We start from the raw sequence: 21,746 nt of genomic DNA, 5'->3' as shown, positions 1-21,746 counted from the left end.
TTACTTCATTGCAAAACTCCCCACTACTAATTCAAAACTACTTAAAATTCATTAAAAAGCCAAGATGAAAATGCATTACCTCCTACACGGAAAACAACATTTTAAAATATCATTCCACCATCAAATAATTTCTTCAATGTACACAAACCTCAGCCTATCTGCATTTAGATTAGAATAAGCTAGAATAAGCTGATTTTAGAAACTCAAACTCCTTCTACAATTAAATTGGTTTGTAATTTGGTTAAAGGAATTCCATATGACGTTCAAACGCTGTGCAAAGCAAAATGAGTACAGATAAAGCCACAGGAAATACAATTATGACCTACTTCAGCCACCATCATGGTATTAGATTTCATGTTGTCCAGGTCTCCAGTTCTAATAATACCGGGCTAGTTTTAGCTTCCTTAGTTATAAGACTTTGTGGTACCACTGTATATTAAGGTGATGCTTATTGATATGTTATAAATATATAACACATGCATAATAACTATGTTATAGAATGTTAAAAAAAAAACATTTGATGATTTTTAACCATGCAACAGCCATAGACGGAAGTTTAAACATCCCAAAGTACAATAGGTGGCTAAAAATAGTCCCATTTATAAAACTGTAATTCCATCTATAGCTATTGCAAGGTTATAAACCATCTATAATGGTTTATTAATATTCTATAACAATTATTAAGCATGTATTATATATCAATAAAACATTTCTAAAACATGAATAAGCAGCACCTTAATATAAAGTGTTACCGACTTCTTGTGCTTTGACTCCAATGAAGCCACACGTTTTTCATATTTTTTGTACAAAATTATGTATCCAGTTTCAGAAAAAGAAGTCAACATGTTAAATTAGAAGTGATTACAATTATACACATGTTTTAAATTGTCATTATAGTTACAGATGATGTGAGAATTATACTATTGCAAACTACGGTTACCAGGAAACTGTAGCATACACCTTATGCAGCTACATGTTAACCTAGTTTACAGTGCATGCAATATAATAGGCCAATTTACAGACCCACGTGACTGGTAGGTCAAAAAAGAATAGTTAAACACAAACTGACAAATGACAAGGGCTCTCAAGTTATACACACAGTAAAACAGGTAAAGTGCCTAGATGCTTTACATTTGATGCAACATTTAATTGGAGTTTTAAATAGGCACCTGTGATTTAGACAGTTTTGCAAACATTTTCGCCTCGTAGTGATCGCTCTGTTGCACTTTAATGCAATATCATCCGTATAATATTGGTCAATACAATAAATACATTTCCCAGATAACAGCTAACACCTTGCGATCATCCAGTCCACCACTGCACATCTCTAAATACACCAGCGTTACAATTTGTAATAACCAAAGCTCTGATGTCATCATAACATGTCTCATGTTTGCCATCATTTTGAATGGTTACACTACATTTTTTGTCATGTAATAGTTTTTACAAAGTGACAGTAAGGTGTTGGAACAACAGAATGTAGTGGAAATGCTCATGTATTTTCAATCAAAGCGTTACCCAATCAACACCTCTGAGTAACAAATTGCATATTTTAGCCTAGTTCTTGATTACATAATATTCCCCTTGGGCAAACGTCTGTATTCTCTCTCACATCAACAATGTAGAGATTTTGTGACAAATTGTATGACTATACCATAAACAGCAGAGAGATAGCTTTTAAAATTCCACTAGCAGTCCCAACTCAATACACAGCTTGTTTATAATTAATTGTTTGGTGAATCTTCTAATCATGCATTTTCTCTGGTACTCTTGCGCTACATATAACACTGTGTAACAAAAAACAAAAAAAAAAAAAATGTGTTCCTGGGTAGTAAGTGTTATTTCCTAATTGCTTATGCCTCAAAAGTATAGAACATGGCTATTATTCCCCACAAACTTTGTTTTTGTGACCAGGACAGTGATATTTCAAAATATCACTATTTCCAATGGGAAAATGGGCAAATGTGTGTCTTTTCTTTCACATAAAGTCAGAAAAAAACTTTTGAGGCATAAGCAATTAAGAAATAACACTTACTACCCAGGAACAAAAATTGTGTTACATAGTGTAATTAACATGGTTAGAAGTAGCTACCGAACACTGTGAAGGTGATAGTTTACATTGAACATGAAGTACGGGGGGAGTCTGACAACATTAAATACTCATTTTATGTCAACAATCTCGACCTTGCATGCCCTTGTACGCCTGTTCTTCGTTCTTGTGTGGATAAGACACAGGTGTTAAAAGCCATGTACGCATTGCAAATCCGCAATCACCTAAGGAAACATTATTGTAGTATCGAATATTTTGTTTTCTATACCAAGATTTCAGTTGTATAATTCCAATAAAATCTACAGCAGAGGTCAGCTGTCATATAATATGCATATGCAGAATTCAAACAGGCTACAGCTGTATTGATAATTTCTTGGCAGTAACAGTACACTTTGTGCAAATAACAGTAATCATTTTAGCAATACAACAAATGTTTTGTAGGTTACAAAGTGAATGAATCTACTTCATAACCACAAACAGAGAAAAGGCTAAAATATTTTCATAACTACAAATATTGAATTATCTAGGTTGACTAAGAAATTTACTCTGGTCCTGTACACACTCTCTGTATCGTCAGCCGCGGTCTGTCAAATTTCTGGTTTCAAGGTGAGTTATATACTGTTTCTTTAATTAAAATCTTCCTTTTCCAAGTGCAAATTAACTCTTGATAAATTATGACAATTAAGATGGATTTGTTTTTAAATTCCCATGCAAACAAAAGAAATAATCGCAAGAAGGACTGTTCATTAAGTTATTAACATTATTTCATAAATCAACGATTTCGGAAATCACATTAGGACAATTATTTAATAAAGAAATAAGCATGATTACCACTTGAAAATGCCAAAATCAATGTTGCATGCCGATTTCTTGACTAACAGTGGAGTTATCATTTACAACCTTTTGAAAATCTTCCCTGTAATCTATTAAGGCACAGTTATCAGTCGTGCTTTATTGGTTTAATGTCTCTGGCAATAACTGCTACCGTTGATTTAAGCACACAGATATCTTCATTAGAAATACACTCCAGAAGCTCATTTAAGGACTAGAACAATGAATACATGGAATGTGGTGCTAAATGTTGTGTTTGTGTGTGTGCTTAGCAGAGAGATTGCTTTAATGTAAAGCAATTGGTTGTGTTTAACAAAACCAAATTAGTGTACTAAATGGACTTATGTATTAGCACTGGCTAAAAGCCCAGTGGAGCACTGTTTAAGTGGCTTATTTTAACAAACTCCCCTTTCCAGCACCAGCGTCACATTGCTTAAATGGGTTCATTGTGAATTTATGCGGTCAAGCTGAATGGAAGCAATATTGCGGAACACAGTTCATGACTGACTCCATGGTGTCTGAAAATAAACTATGATGGCCTTTAATATAAACCTATACATTAACAATACATAACTGTATGGATGAGCTGACAGCTCAGCAAATCCTTTTGACATGTCTGTCATCTACACTACGATCCCCACTTCAAAGCAGGGGAAAGACACATATGTCGATTACCAAGCATGAGAAGTTCTACAATGGAATCAAAAAGGAACGCTCTAGGTTAAGTCTGATTTAAACTTGTGAGTATGTTTTATAAGTTAATATGCACAGCTGTCCCTGTCTTATGGTACTGTAATAGACTTCTGTTGAGTGGGAAAGAGAACCAACAAACGAGACAGGTAAATGATTCTCACAGAGGATTATAGTCAACATTAAGAAATGTTGACAAGTGTACTTTGAACTTATTTCTAAATAGTTTTTATTTTACTGAGCATGGTATGCATATTTTGTTAACAGTTTTTTATAGTCTACTTTCACCAGATTCATAACTACAAAACACTTAGTGGTACATTCAGAAATACTAAAAGAAACACTTGTAAATTCCATGACAAACGTCTTTCAGATTGAAGAAACTGAGAAAGATCTATAGGTCAAAAAGTTTGTCATTGAATTTACAAAAGTAGTTTTTGTCAGATAGCCCAAGTAGTCTACAAAGGGGCTGGTTATGCTTGCCAATGTGTACCTGGAAAGAAGAATACATTAGCACTCATTAAGCACATTTTGAGTTGTGTTATTACATTGGAATTATGTAGTACTTTAATAATAAAAATTAAATATCTTTAAACTTAGTAAACACAATTATGGATTTCAGGCCACCTCTTGTGAGTATTAAAAAACATATTTATGAGCTGGTATCTTTATCTTCCAAAACATTTTCTGCAAGAGCAAGTCGATAAACAAGCATCACCTCAGCTTTTACTGGCCTTTATGTGACAAGGTAACCTTATCTATACCATAACCGAGAATAACTTTAAAATTGCTATCATGTATCAAAACCGTAATACTGTATAGAGAGGGAGATTACAAAGGACACCTACCCCAACCCCCGACTCTCTGAAATGTTCAAATGCTTATCTGGAGTCTTCCATTCTGGATATGTAATTCTTTCCCAACCAGTAATCCTAAAACTTGATTCAAAAGGTAGAGGTACTTGACACCAAGATGGTCTTGTTATATATGTTAACACAGGTGGTGATTCTGACTGGTATCTCTTCACATGCATGTTTTTATATGTCAGTGGAAGGCTATTGGTTAGGTCCAGAGAATTACTACAGGTTCTACATCTGTACAGTAAAAAATACTGGGGGTGTAAAAAAAAAAAAAAACTAACAAAACCACTGTTCTTTGAACTGATATTCAGAGATGAAGAGCACACATGTAAGATGTATCAACATTTTTGTTTTTTCAAAATGTATAGCTTCATTTAAAAATATTATTTTAACTTTGAACTATTTTCTTAAATCTATATAGCTGTAGAAGCCTTCTCCTGCCCACTATCTATCAATTATGTAGCTGTAAATAAAAGGGAAAAAAGTTTGAGTGAATGGGATATAATCCGGTTGTCCTTGGTACTTTTGATTGCAGCAAAACATAAATAAAAATAAAAAATATCTCCTATAAACTTCTTTATAACAAAAATAAATCTATAGAACATCTTTGAAAGATGAACATTAATGAATACTGAGTTTGACAAAAGGGTCAGTCACACAGGCTGTGAAGGTACATCAACACTGACCTTGCAATCCAAAATTCATTGATCTACCAGCTTTAGGTATCCACACCAAAACAAAACCAACTCATCATCACCCAACAACGAGTTTTCAGTAGATTGTGTGTTCATGAGGTACAGTGGACTTCCTATGGCAACCTTTAGCTACACCTCATCCCTGTCTTGAACACCCTCTTCTCTTTAGTCTTGGGTTATCAAGCAGATGCCGAGACAAACCTGAGCCTCAAGAGCTGAAAGACATGGATGATTTTTCCTACTGTGCAATACCACACATTCCTATAAACTATAGGGAAAATAGTCTGCGTAAAAACCCCCCCCCCCCCCATGTAAAAAGATAAAATAAAAAACACACAATTTACAATAAATTTACATGCTCAATTAACTTAAAAACTCTTAGTTTTGAAATTATATATATATATATATATATATATATATATATATATAATATATATATATATATATATATATATATATATATATATATATATATATATATAGTTTAAAAAATAAATAAATAAATACTTGTGATTATCAGCATGGTTCTGGTAATATAGAATGCACATAGGCTAAACTATGCAAGGACTTTATCTGTGTTGGCATCCGTGTCATGTCTCTGTTCATTTGTAATACACAAAGTGCTTTTATACAAATGTCTCATGTTAGAAATATAAACATGTTATATACAAATACATGTTGTTTAAAGTTTAAACTTACCCTTTGCAAATTGGCTTTGTGTTAGCAAAGGCATGAGAGCGGGTGGCCAAGTGTAGTCACATTTGTTCTTGTCATGTGAACAATGAATAGGTTTGGTTTTCTTTAATTTCTTTTTTAATAAAGGATTATGGAGCCATTATTTGTCTTTTGTAACATCTATGCCAAAAAAACATTTAGATTAAGGGGCCATTCTTCACTTTGGAAGGTTGTTTTATTATGTGTATTTCCCCTGTGTTTAAAAAAAATGTTGCACATAGTTTGTGGTATACCTGAAATAAATACTACTAGTAAGTCTAGCTGTACTTCTATCTACTTTTTAAATTACAGTGACAGATGCTAGAACTTGCTTACTACAAAAAAAAAAAAAAATCCTTTTTGAAGCTAATAAAGTTGTTTATTTGTTATATAGAAATTGGCAATAATAAATCCTTGGCCTTAGGTCACTCAAGAATAATATTTCTATTACCTTCCTGGGGTTTAATGTCCTTTCTCTAAGAAGTCTCTGTGTGCATTATTAACATCAGCAAAAAAGACATAGACCATGCCTAAGGGATGTACTGTGTATGTTGACTTGGATCACTGCTGTAGAAACATTACAAATGCTATGCACAGTATACCTCATATGAAAGTACTTCAGGTGCTGCAATGACCCCCTCCAGCAAATTAATAAGACAACATTATCTATACAGGCATCAATCTAGATAGCATCACTGGTCTTAGGGGACCTGTATATATTGCAAGGCACAAACCAAAATGATGCAAACAGAAATTATTTAAAAACATATGACTCTAGAACAATATGCAGAGAAAGCACATTTTTAGCAAAATTGTAAAGTATAGGTAAAATATATTGTCCACAGAGTAATAACTGATTTAGGTATATTTTCCTTTTCTTGAAAATGCTACAAGGTACATAATATAATGATGGAAAAACAAACTACATCTTTAAAGCCCTGTAAAATGAGACTTAGTTTAAAACACTCCAAAAATATATTAATATGAATATAGGCTACATAACATCATTCAAGCTGAGGGGGACAAATGACCAACTAAATACTTGATGTTTAACCCTTTTGCTGTCATTTTATTTTATATATTTATTTTGTTTTAACAAAAAAAAAGATGTCTGCATTGTCTGACATAAAAATAAATAAATAAATAAAACATTCTACTGTAATCAAGATGGTTTCTATGTGGTTTATGCATTTGTACTGTTAGCAGATCCTGTTACCAACATTAATTCCGGGTTTACTCAGGGTTCCTAGTTTACTTAAACATTGTTGTGGATCAAGTCCAATAATATTGCACTTGTAAACCTAATGGCAATGACTACTTTAAAATGATAATGCATCTGCCCACCTTGTCAGTATTTTGCACAACAGATTTGAGGAGCATAACATTTCAGCCATATTCTATGGTGATCACAGTCCTTAGATATCAATCCAATTGAGCATGTTTGGGATGAACTTGACAGCTGCTGTATTTGTCATCACAATCCTCTGCACCAAATGCAGGAAACATTGTATTAATGAGTAAATGGATGTACATCCCACAGGAAACCTTTCTCAATAACGGTTGCTGGTGCCCTGGAACTTAATACCTTACTGAAACAAAACCATTCAGCTTACAATACAGCAAAGATACTAGAATGCAACAATCTATATCAATAGCTTTGTGGTTTAAATATTTGCATATTCTGAATTAATGCACAATACAATGGCCATGGGTAGTAATTATTAATAAAGATGGAGGTAAGAAAAATGCATGTTAGCACGCCTTAAATAAATCAAAAGTTCAAGCTGTGTGACCATTTATCTCTATATACTCAACTTTAAAAATCTTTAAAATCCCACCTGTATACCACTTTAAATATTACACTGAACCAGCTGATCCTCAGACTATAGTCTAACGTAGTCGTTTTAAACCTCTATGTGAATGTCCCTCCAGAACCAAAGCTGCACTGGTCTAGATACATATATGTCTATATCGAGGCACTGAATACAATTTGAAATTGTGCATTACCATAACATATGTGATATATTTGGCTTATCATATGGGGTGCAGTACGACACAATCTTCACTTCACCAGGGGTCAGGGCTGCTACTTACAAGTGGCTTAGCCAAGAGTGGGCTTACATGGAGACAATCAGCTTGTGTCTTACACAGCACCCTATGATAGTTTTTTTTTTTTTTTTTTTAATTAATTTTTTTATATGTGTCAGAATGAAAATTAGGACAGCTAATTTTCATTTCCATCAGATACAAACCATCTGACTCAACTGCCTGACACAAATAAATTTCAGGTGGCTACATCACATTATGGAATCATTTCATTAGCTATAACCATTTTACTTTTCTCAGCCAAAAAAACCTGAATGCTGAAAATACAAAGGTTTGACTTAAATTGATTGTGCTTTCCGCCTTTCCTAAGTCCTACTGCACTTGCAAAAATACAGAACAAGCTACACTTGCACAGTGACAAAGGCATTAGCCGAAACAGTTCTCTACTTGACATACATTCTAGTAATGTTTCTCAGAATCATTGAATGTAGTTATATATGCAGTACAAAGAGCAGCTACTTGTGCAACACACAACTAGACCACAGAGTTTATAAATGACATTTTATCACTGTACAGAAGAATGCAAATTCATGCTGCAAAATTATATAATATATATATATTATATATATATATATATATATATATATATATATATATATATATATATATATATATATATATATATATATATATATATGATAAACTGTCTGTATAGAAAATAAAGTGCATTTACTGTGCTTTCAATTGTGCTCAAACTAAATGGTGAAAGAAAAAATGATAACATATACAAAGGCTTTACTGGACATGTTCTTTTCTTTTCTAAAGGCAAGAAGAAATGTACTCCTTTAAAGCTGCAGGAGAAGTGCCCCCCTTCTAAGGCCCATTTTGAAGGGTTTTCTTTGGTCTTCAAGTTGAAGGTCCAGACGAAGGTAGGCCTTTTCTGCCTTGTCTTGTAAACTGGACAGGGGTACACATTGCAGGTCTCCTGTTTATCCACTGGGATTGCTTTAATGAAAATGACTGGCATGGGTGGTGTCAATTCCTTCAGTAGAGCATCTGCCATTATTCCAGTCTAAACAAAAGAGGAACATGAATTAATGTTGGGTAGAAAGATTGTGATATAACAGAGCATTAAAATAGCAAGTCACACTATGCTGGTCAACAACATACTTGAGGTTTGGATCAGTTACTTTTGTTACTTTTAAAACGTTCCAGTTGTTTTGTTCATCTCGCTAAAACGGGGCCCTGCATATATAACTCATTTGTAAAAGCAGAACTAAAGTGTCAGAAAAATGCATCAATATGTGCACAAACCTGATATAGCATGGTTTTACGATTCCAGAACAGATAGATTTTATGACAACATGTTATGAATACTTAAAAACCTGTGATGCTCATTTGCAATCAATTATGAAATATGACAGGATACTGTTTGGCTTGACTGGAGAAGCAACTGTATGATACTTGATACTTTGCGAGCTACAGGACCCTGTCCGCTTTTTCGTTTTAAAATAAGTTTAAAAGGGACGCCATGTGATGAAAAATAAAACCTGAAAACTTCAAGCCCTGTGTACATCTATAATAGGCATTTTTTTTACCCACTAGTGTTAACCTTAGACAAAGGTTTATAGAGAATGTCTAGCACCAGATATACAGTACAATACAAAAGCTGCAAACATGCTGACAGGTGTTGAAGTGCCATACAAACACATTAGTAATTGATTTTATAAAACCATAGAAGATAACCTGCATGTATTCTGGGACATTTCAGTAAAAAAAAAAAAAAAAAAAAAGGTTTTTTGATTTATTGATAAAGAGAGCACAATTAACTCCTACTTCAGAATTCTTAAGACATGTATTGCTATAAATGTGTGGAATAAAAACTACTTCTGTGAATGCTTTGTCAGCCAGTGCATAATATATATATATATATATATATATATATATATATATATATATATATATATATATATATATATATATATATATATATATATATATGGTTCAATTCATTTCACTGTAGAATCAGTACATTTGTCTATGCTAGAACTGCAGCAGATGTTCATGCAATAAATGCTTTGTTCCTGTTTAAGGATGATGTATTATTTTCAGCAGATGGATTTCAAGCAAAAAAAATGTCATTTCTCACCAAATGTCATTAAAAAGCTCTTAATTTTAGGTGGGGAGTAAGCAATGTACATCATTTCATAAATATATTAAAAGATGTTTGTCATGCAGCTGGGGTTGATGGGGTAAAGTTGTATAGTTTGTGAACAGGACAGCTAAACCCTGCAATACTATTGCACAGATGCACTTTTACATAACGGAACACTGGATAGCTTCTAAAACAATTGTTGCACTACATGATCATGGACCATATTGCTGTATTTCTTTAACTCTCAGAGCTAATAAAAATAAAACTTCAATATAAATGAACAGGCCATGGGTTTCCATGGTGTTAATAAAGCATGTAGAGTTTACCAAAGCATTACTGCTGTAAACTGTGGTATAAATTCCAACATTAAAAGAAATGCTGTATCAGTATCTAATGAAAATCATCATCATCATTATCATCATCATAAATGAAAACTGCTTTCATCTGCTTCACCGTAACATTCAATTCATGTTAGGGTGTGAGACTGATTTTGAAACTCCCTGAATTAATAGTCAATGTATACCATGAACAGTTAAGCATCATTCATAACCCAATGCATACAACTGCAGTTACAGGGTCCACAATACTGCAGTGTCGAGAATACTGTACTGCTGCTGTGCTTAAAGATTCACATATACAATTCATTGTTGTAACAAGTTCAGAAACTTTATGCTTTAGGCATGTCTTGATTATTATCATATGGCAGTTAATGAAACATTTGAAGGATTTGTAAATTCAGTTTTTGATTCACTTTCAATTCTGCATCTTGTACCTTATCCCTCTTTTTCTTAAATACCAAGGTATGTTTTCGTAGATCTAATCAAAATCTGACATATGTTATAAACTCTACTTCATTACCATCAACACAACTAAAAATCACACTAATACTACGTCCTGAAAGTTTTTTCTAGTAGCAGATTGCAATGGGTATCTGAAATTGGAATCTGATAAAAATCTATACAATTTAATTTATCCTAGCAAGATCAATATTATCTCATTAGCCCTACAAAAATCGTGTATGGCTACTGATTAGATTATGTCTAACTATATTAATTCTGTATTTAAAGAACTTTTAACTCAAAGTGGCAATTACCTGGGAGATAACACTCAAAAAGAAGTGTATTTTAGAGATTACTAAAGGGATGCATCAAGTACTTTGAGAAATATGTACTTGAAATTTGACAGAAGGAATGGGTGGAGAAATTGAAAGTTAAAATTGGTGTACTATCACTTTTGAACCCGATATCAATTCCAGCATACTAAAGGCTACAGAGAGCTGTTAAACAAGTATCCTCACATAGAACTGCAGTTAGAATAATGCACACATTACAATAAAGCCAGCCCTAAATAAATGTTCTTGGCTGTAAATAAAAGTCAAAGAGTAATCAAATTCCTGTCACCTCACTAAGATACATGCCAGCTCAAATGAGCAACAGTTAAGTGGGGAAATTTACTTGAATTTATGATTTAATAATTTTGTTCATGTACAGTGATTGCATTTGACTGGAGTGTTCACCATATCCTGATGTATTTTAAAAAGATGCAATCGTATAGAGCCACTTCTAAACACCCTTCGTCCAGATTCCAAAGGGAACAGCTCAGTAGCTATCATTTTCAGCTGATTTTGTAAAGTTAACTGTAGTGATTATTTACCTGGAGCAATTTATAAAGTGGGTCATATGGCATCTTCATTAGTGAATTTAGTTCATAAGAACCCATCGGGAACCAGTTATTTCAGTGAAATGCTTTAAGAACTTTCTTAGATTCAACCTTGACTTTCTTCCTGTGACTAATTGCCGCACAGTATAAAATAGGCGACAGTACAAGGCTTATAAAATGAAGGTGACTGGGATAAAGTTACCAGTCATCAATCTGAGGGTATTCTGGCCAGTGGAGGTCTCAGCCAAGTTTTGTTGCTTTTCACTATATTCTTACTTACATAAGCAGAGCACTATATAATCTCTTCTGTTCCAGGTCACAATGAAGCATTAATACCCTCCACAGCAGGCACTACCTGATAGATAATTGACCGTGGCGACAGCAAAGTGCCCTGAGCAAATTGTTTACAGATTGTATTGCCACTGCATCCTTCTGACCCCCAAAGTTGGACTAAAAAGTTATGTGTTTGAATTTTGCAAAGACATACAGTACTGGTTAATGGTTGGGCTTTACCAGGCCTGCAAATCGACTGCACATGCATGCTAAACACTTTTCTCATCAGTTTTTTTTCAGACAGTAAAAATTCAATAGAGTTACGAAACCAGTTATTAACAATAACCATTTCATTTAGGGCCTTATGAGTAGTCTGAAGTTTTTTTCAAATTCATTGTAAAATTGTAAATTTTTCCCTTCATTCAAATAATGCTAATAACATAAATAGCTTTGAGAATATAACACTTAAATGGTAGAATATGTAATAAATACTACTACATTTAAAGCATATAAATCAATTTAAGTCACATGTTACATTAGTGTATTTCCTGGTCTAATTCAGCATTTTGGCAGTGCATTCCACAGTTTTCTTTTGTTCTGCCCATTGCTTACATGGGTCATATCTAGGCAAGGATATGCACCAGTGAATGCAAGGATGGTTAACCAACTTTTTATTTGAAAAATTTACCAACCCACATGCTGATCTATCTGGTATACTAAATATCTATACCCCTCTCTCCAGACAATGTTTTCTTTAGCATACAGATGAATGACTTACAACAATCAACCCCTCTTTACTGTCTGTTTCACAAGGGTTTTGTTAAGTGGGTGGATAACTATCCCTTGAGCAATACATATTTTCCTTTGACCCATCATCTCTTGAATTTCAATAGGAAGGGGCTTAATAATGTCAGTCGATAGAACATGTGTCAGCACTCTATTTATGCATCTTAAGGGCTTTGTATGGGGTCTTTTAAATGGAGACAGTCCTTGATGGCTGCTTACTTTTACATTTTAGATAATATGTGGTGTATATTTTCCTTTTCTTTACTGTAAAGAAGCGTTCAATTCCAAGTTCAAAGAAATATATGGGATCAATGAACAACCATGTACATGTCAGCCTTGCATCTCCTACTAGGGGCCACACCAGACTTCTGAAAGCAAGTGGTCACTTACTGGAATGAGGATCAACTTTATCTAGGGGAATTGGAACTAATATGTTTCTGTTTTTGCACTCTACATCCATGTTCTTCATTGATAATACATGCTGCCTATCATACATTAAACAGAAGTAGCAGGGAAAGCCTTTTAGCCGTGAGCAACGTTCTATTTTGCCCCAAAGCTTTTAATTAGCCATCGTTCTCACAAGGCAGCTACACGTTCTCAACTTGAATGTAGCAAGGTGATGACCTACCTTTAGCCTCTCACTATCTTTCAAGTTTGATTTAAAAAGCAAATGAACCAAAAACAGGCGTATTAAGCACAACCTTTTGTTTAATTAACTTTCTTTCCTGGCAAATTTTAACTTCATGTTATGAAAATAGTATGTTTTTCTATAGAAGGGGTTACCTATGAAACAAAGAGAACAACATAAGTGATTCCCAAGATATATCGTTCACAAATATAAAAAAATAACTAGAATGGTAGAATATGTAGTAACACTAAAATAATCTTCAAGATTAACTGACAAATGTATCTCAATCTCTTCAAGACGTAGCTCATGTAATCAGGTGCAAACAAAATGAAAAGTACATCCCCATAGCCCACACTTAAAGCATGTGGATTAACTAATTGCAACAAAATGCCTATGCAAAAAAAACAAGGCAATTCTGATAGATCATAAGTGGTTTATGCTCTGTGTTTTTTTTTTTTAAAAAAGCACATTCCTCATGACAAGGAGATGGCAATCTCTCTAAATACGTTCTTACTCACTGGCTTGATGACCCCCATCAGCGCCAATTCAACATGTATAACCTTGCAGCCTACATTTGAACAGCTGGGTGTTTTTGAGAAGAATTTACTAATTGTCCACGGACACCTGCCTTGTATTTGCAATCAGTGGGGGGTACTCAGATGTTGTGTTTGATTAAGACACAGCTGGAATTCAGCTTTTTCAAATGTCGGTTCAATTGGGTTACTTTTTTAATTAAACACACGCTTCCTCCAGCTGCTGTGCTCTACCAGTTTCACTGGTGATGTAGACCTCAAGCAGACTAAACTGTCCTACGGAGCCTGCAAATTCTATTATGTAATGATACAATTAGAACTGCTGCCCTGTGTCTATCTATTGAAGCATTGTATGTGTGATGCAAACATGAAGAGACACACATTAACAAGCATTTTCTTTGTATTGTGTCCTCGGAATGGAATGTGTATTAAAGAAAATGTGTTTTCTCTTCTCCAACATTTATCCAGGTCTGAGTGTCAAACATGTTTAAGTAGGACACAACCTTATACATGTTTACCATGGTATTTTTGCACAGTACTGTTGCACTTTTACCATGTTTTTTCCTTGGTAATACCATGTATTAACCATAATTTACCATACTATACCATACTTCTTTACATTGCTTTCCTATGCTTTATTATGTTTTGCTATACTTTTACTATGGTAGGGCACTGTTGCAATAATTTCCCCAAACCAAAACCGCATCGAAACTGAACAATACGGACAAAACAAAAAACTGAACTGAAATGGTACTCGGTCAGAGTGTGCCGATGTCTGTTTTCTTTTTTTAATTTGTTGATGAAAGGAGCTAGTGCAACTACTAGCAGATATATGCAAATACTGAGCCTGCGTGCCCTAAACCAATTTTTATTTTTTTTTTAATGCATCCTAAGAGAAAAGCTGGCGCAGGAAGTTTTTGAGAAAAAAAAAAAAAAAAAAAAAAAAAAAATAAAATAAAAATAAAAAATACTCTGTGTATACCTAATAAAAAACTAAACTGACTAAAACAGCTAAATGTAAAAATATTGAAAGAAAATAAAACGTTAGTTGAGGTCCTGAAAGGGATACTGTGTTGTATTTCTGTGACTTTGCAAAAGATGTATTCTGTAATTCAGATGTTATTTGCAACGGTACGAAAAACAAAGTGCATTTTAACAACCTGAAAGAAATAAACATATGACGGGCATGTTGTTTACTTTATGTTTAAGGTGAATATCACAACTGCTAGTCACTAGAAAGTGTTTTTTTTTTTAAGTGGCGAAATATCTGCACTTCAGTATCATATACAGATTTCTACAGATATAAAATTCATACTCCTGCATGGTCCCTGCTTTGTCTGGGTCCTCAGGTTGTAATGTAACAAAAAGAAAATGCTTGTAATGTTACAATATATGTTTGTTAGTGATCAAATAAGGGCCATATTATCTAGAACATGAAAAGAAAGATTGAAATAATTTGTTATCTCTGGAAATCTGTATAAACTTTTAGGCTTGTGTACAGTGAAGTCGTCACAGAGATACAATGTCTGAGGTCAGGCAGTTTAGTTCAGGGGCTGCGTACATGCATACAGGCTCAGAGCTGGATCAGGTCGCAGCATGTGATCCATTTCCACATTGCTATTTTTGCACTCCAGATGGATAACCATTAAAACCTACCTGAGTGTCCCAATAAGCTCCCTCCATGAACAGGCCATGCACATAGGCCCCCTCTCGCGGGTAACTACTAAAATCCTCTCTGTTCTAGATCCAGGGGCCATTAGTTCTTTCTCGCCATGGACCTCATCATGGCTGCAAGGAAGGACTGGGCATTAAAGAAGCCTGCGAGCCACACTGGGAGAGCAAAGTCTGAGGTCCAGGTTTCCAGCTCCTTGATCCGGCTGAGGATGTCGACAAACCAGCCTGCCAGTCCAGCCATCGAAAGGTATGTTCGTTTGATCAAAGACTCTGTCACTTGGTTCAGGAAAATGGCATTTTGCAAGTTCCATATCACTGGTCATTGTTAGTTCACCCTGAAAGAAAATAGAACAAAAAAATGTCAGATATATCTTAGTAGTGATCAATAGTAACATTTATCTTAACTACAGGTAAGTATTTAATTACAAGTAGTAAATTAAGGGTTTATGGAGAGAGGATGAGTTTAAATAGTGTTAACAAGTTTCTTTCTTGACTGCAGCCAAGACTTCCAAGATACAGATTTCTTTTTTTTTTATTTGTTATTATTATTTATTTAAAAGCAATCTGGTAAAATTAAATCACACAAAAAGTCTTAGATTATAAAACAAAAACAAACAAAAAAATACCACTCTCTCAAAACCTCATTAAACTGCATCATCAAAAGAGAAGTGGTCAGTGCTTTTTGAAATGACCTTTTCCAACCTTTCTGCAAAAAAAAAAAAAAAAAAAAAAAAGTGTTGTAGTGTTAGCTCATTCCATTTTTATTAGTGTAGTTTACAATGACTGAAAGTTGTCCCCTTTTCACTGTATTCCCCTGACTGATAGATGCTCATTTATCACACCGACCTCATTAACTGTTTATAGATGTTAAGACAAACATACCCATGCTGGCAATAGAAACTGCACACACACTGTTCTTGGCTTCAATATGTGGCAACTGGAGACTGCGTTATTTTGTGCATTTTACTTCTGCAGAAGTATAGAGTTCCTGCAAGATTCAGATTCTAGTTTAGAAGTATGCCACATAAAGAACTTTAGCACTAGACAATTAAATCAAAGTAACTGTATTCAGTGAGGACTGCCACTGTACAATTTACAGGAGGGAGAGGCTGAAAACAAGACCAAAACCAAGCTAAAACAATAAAACATCTTGAAAACTAGACTACGCAATTACACTGATGTGGACATCGTTTACTGGCAGTTAATAACTTGCAAGAACTTCCACATCAGAGTAACTGTGTTTTGGTTACAAACCAGCCCACTTGCGGTTCTACCTGTACTGCAGGTTCAATTTTAACTTTATAAAAGCAGCACAGATGCAAGTTAAAGTAATCCGAGAGATAAGAAGAGTGCTGAAATCCAATTTAGTGCCAAGCAATCCTATCACTTAACTGTATTATCAAACATCCTTGTGTTGTGCTTCAAATTACAGTGGTAGAATCTAATACCATTGTGCAACAGACTGACGATCCTTCATCCTGATTGGCTAATCCAATGTCCATTATTCAATCAGGTTTATTTATACCTATCAGAAATATTGGTGCTTTCTGATTTTAAACATGTGTGCTTTATCATGTGTCTTTATTAGGCTACCATCTACCTTGTCAATGATGACATATCTTTGCTTGAACAGCTACATTATTTATACTGTAATAATGCTTTATAGACAGGTACATGTGTCTTTCTCAGTAATGCATTTAATTGGGTGACACATTTTTAGCAAGTGAAAAAAATTACCAGATCTGCTGTGCTTCAAACTAATCTAATGAGTACAGTAAAGTTTAATTCAGTCCTCATCAAGCAGGAAATACTCCCTCCATGTCAAAGGACACATTAAATAACCCAAATGTTTTTAGAACGCAAGCATGGATGAAGTAATCACAGCACTCCACGAATGTTCATGGTGTATCCTCCATGTATACAGTTTATGGAACAAGTAAAATGCATGAAAAAGAAAGAAAAAGAAAGAAAGGAATAAACCTAAAGTAAAAAGCTAAATTCAAAGAATTATTTCTCTTGGACCAAGCTGCCTATATTGCAGCACAATTTTGAACAGCGATTCACCTGTTCCTTCTCTCTCAAAATAAGAATATATATATTATTCATAACTTGTTCAGATGATAATTATTAGTACATTTTGAATTCTACTGTCTTCCCATCATAATGCAAAAATTCAGTTTTTCTGCGGGTCTAACACAAAATAATGTGAAAGGCTTATATTCTTTCCCACAAGAGCAAGTGCAATTGGCCTCATATTCTCTGTCTGCTCTGGGAATGTTCCCAGTAAAATAACAGATTTGTTCGCGTGGGTGCATTGATGAGATTGACCAGTAGCTTTGTGCTGCTTTATAAACAGCGTCTGCAGAAAACAAACACATGTGGCAATCACTATGAACTACAGTTCAGGAAACAAAAGCGCCACAGTACAATAAGAAGAATGAGGTGGAATCATATTTGAAGGCTTATTGTGAACAGAAGCGATGACTTTATAACAGCATGAATATTCACACTAAAGCTTGACATTTTAATGCAAATGATGCCAGATGCATAAATCTAATAATACACTTCAATAATGATTATACAATGGCTGGTTTAACCATTTACACATCTTGAAAAATATTTGTATTAAAAGTTGTCTGCAGACCCCTGGGTTTTTTTAAAAATGTACTTTTTTTGTTCACCAATATATAATGGAGAATGTATTGTATTTTATCATTCAGCATCAGAACAATCAGTGTGGTCAATGAGATTTATCTTGGTTGGCAGATGGAAATAAAGCTCTCTGAACATTTGTTATAAAATAACCTTTATTTGCAGTTGATGATGGTGGTTTGAGGTTTCATTTAATATGTAAAAACCTCTAACCTTTGATACAGCTTATATAAACTATTGAAACAAATTTGAGTTGCTTTTATATTATATGTGTTAAGCTGAGGGAACACAAAGACACTTGTTCAGTTACAGTTACTTGAAACCGAGTTCTAGGAGACCTAGTATGAGACAACTTTGCTGCATCAAACCCCCAAGTCTCCCCTGGTGTGCCATGCAATGGCCTGAAACCTAGACTTCTGAAACCAAGTTTCAAGCCACAAAGTGGATTTTTGTTCAGTTTTAGACACCCCCAACTCCCCTTTACTTTACTTTTAGCCCCAGGTTGATCTCTTTGAGGGAGTGCTTGATCTTCCAGGGAAGCATGTCCATGCACTTGCATTCCTGGATAGCCACCACAATGTAAGGTGTCATCTCTTCCACCTTGCCAATCAGCTCAGGGATGTTAAAATCACCTTCTCCATAAGTTCATTCAAAACAACCTTCACCTGCAGTGGAAGGGGAGAAGAGCATTCTATGAGGAAGCCAGCATTCCCAGTCTCAGACAGCTCTCTGCATATTAAAACAGAACTCCGCCTGGCCGCGACTACTGAGATTGCCTTTCTTGATGGTGATCTATGTCCCACTTCACCATGTCACAATTGTGTATGACAAGACTATTAAGGACAACCAAAGGCGCGGTTTTAAGAGCAGACATCTACTACAGTGAATGTTAAGTGGCACTTGCTGAGGGCAGCTTAAGAAGGGCTAATAATTCATGGTTTCAGTAGCAGGTTAATAGAAACTGATAGTTTGAAATGAGTGTAGTCAAGCTAGAGAGAGAAAAACAAAAAAGTTTAATATCATGGCAATTTGAACTCAAACGGAATGAAGCGCACACTGTACTGTAATTTTCTGAAATACGTGATAAGGACACCTTTGAACACACCATTGAAACAGCTAACAAAGGATCTATGTAATAAGTGGTTTGATTCTGAGATGCAAGGCAGTATAATAAGGAGCTGCCACACTACTCGCATGTTTTAGGCTATTACTGATAAAGACAGACTGCTTTGCTTATAACAGTGACAGCCCTGAAGATTTTAGAAAGTGGCAGAAAAACTAAAATGAAGACCAGTAAGGAGATGCCAGAATTACAGTAGCACAGCCATCAGTCAAATAAGGACTAGTGGGCATTTGATGAAGCCCACAGGTCACATGCACGGTCCTGAACAAAGTTAATTGTCACTTAACTGTAGGATCCTTTGTTTTCACTTTATATTTCTAGAGGAGCAGACACACAATACTACAATATAGCACTCATATTTAGAGTAATTAATAAAGTATTTTGAGATGACTCCTTCATTGAAACAACCTGATAGTCAGGTTGGCAGTAAAACAGAGGCTTTGCTGCTTCAAATTATAGATTTATATGTATTTGTTGCTTCTGATCATGTGTAAAGTAGCCTGACTTGGGGAGGGCACAGAAGAAAATAAAGCAATATTGGTTTTGTAATATTTACTTTTTTACATGACAGATACATTTAAATAAATAAATAAATAAATAATAAAAAACAATTTAAAGTATACACAAGAGGGTTGATTGATTTTCCATTTAAACTCATTTGCTTTCCTGTTGTTTACCAGATATACCTGGTCATAATTGTTTAAGTTGCAAAATATAATTTACAATTCAACGAAGAACCCTAAGGTCAAAATAAATATTTCACTCCAAAAGGTGATTTGTTGCGGTATTTTGCGCACTCCTCAAAACAAAGACACTAACTTAACTGTTATTAAAATCTGTGCAATTTCTGGCAAGAAGTCACTGCAAGCCATGTTGGTTTTACTGCTCCAAAACACTTTAGAAAGTCCCTAGTGTTTAAATACTTTATGGGAAAATGGTTTTGTATTCTCAAAAGCCTTCATACAATATAAATATGATAAAATACACCCTGAACATTCAGTGACAAATTATTTTATTCGAGAGATACTGTTTCCTATTTCCTTTCGGCTTTGAATAACCAGAGGCATTAAAACAATGGTGATGTGTCTAACAGTCTAATGTACAATTTTCATGACTGAGATATATATTATATATATATATATAATATATATATATATATATATATTTTTTAGTATATCGTTTTGTCAGCAAAACAGACCAAAACAGACATATGTCTTGTATCAAATTGTGTTTTAATGCCAGCAGCCTCTGTAGTCTTGTTTAATGTGTGATTCTGAAGCTAAATAGCGGCCGATTGTATTTTCTCCAAAGACACATTAAGATATGCAAAACAATGACCTCAATCTAGATGTACAGTTTCTTTGGGAAATATCTTGAAACGATCATTAGCCGAAATATACTTTGCTTTTTTTGTTGTCCATTTCTGCTATTTTACCTCCAATGCTGAAAACTAGATTTTTAGCAACCTAAATCAAAACAATGCAGCACCAACTTTGTCCCACCCCCTTCGGCACAGTACAGGTCACAGAAAAGCAGTACAGACACACCGATTGGCTCATTAAAACTTTGTTGTCATTTGAATGGTAAACAAAAACCTTAACCACTTTGAAGATTTTATTTATTTTTTTTTTATAAATGATTTCTGGACTTTTTTTGTTTGTCTGTTTTTTGCTTAAGTGCAATGCACACAAGACAGTGAAGGAATAAAAAAAGGGCTATCTACAGAAGGAAGATGCATAGTTTGCATCACTTGCATTGTGCAGTAGTTCATTTAAACAAGGTTTATTTTTCTCTCTCTCTGTACTTCTCCAGTATGCATTAGCCCCTAAAAGGTGAATTTCACGGTGACCCCTTAATTTCACGATTTTCCGCAAAATCGCGATTTAGGTAGACCCCTACTTATAAGCTTCTTTACTGAAACCAACCATTCTGACTAATTAGGACAACGTTTACAGATAGAACTCACTGTGAATTTTTGTTTTTTAAACAGGTCGTATTACCCATTTGCAAGAGATATTTTGTTGAACAAAACCATGAGAACCCTAAAAAAAAAAAGTTTTTTAAATACGTACAGGAGTATAGGTTGATAACACGATATAACCAAAATCAGAAAGTTATAAATGTGCTACACATATTTATATGATGTAATATTAAGAGGTACCTGGTTATAGCCATTATAGTCCATGTTGCCTAGCAGAGGGAAGCCTAGTGCCAGGGAGAGCTCTCCCTTCATCATCTTTGGCTTAATGAACACCTCAAAATCGGTCTTGCATAGACGTCAGTCCCAGTTATCTGTGGTATGACCTCCATACATAATCTCTCCAAGCAGATAGCGCATATCATCGTAAGGGACCTGGTAACAGAAGAATATAGGCCA

General features: G+C 34.5%; 1 pseudogene; it reads right to left on the bottom strand.

Moving 5' to 3' along the window:
- Positions 1-8,605: 8,605 nt before the first annotated feature.
- The window catches only part of LOC121295925, a 106,974-nt pseudogene continuing 93,833 nt past the window's right edge, over positions 8,606-21,746 (bottom strand).

This window comes from Polyodon spathula, chromosome 20 (assembly GCF_017654505.1).
Source record: "Polyodon spathula isolate WHYD16114869_AA chromosome 20, ASM1765450v1, whole genome shotgun sequence".
NCBI lineage: Eukaryota > Metazoa > Chordata > Actinopteri > Acipenseriformes > Polyodontidae > Polyodon > Polyodon spathula.
This window is presented reverse-complemented; position numbering and strand designations above follow the sequence as displayed.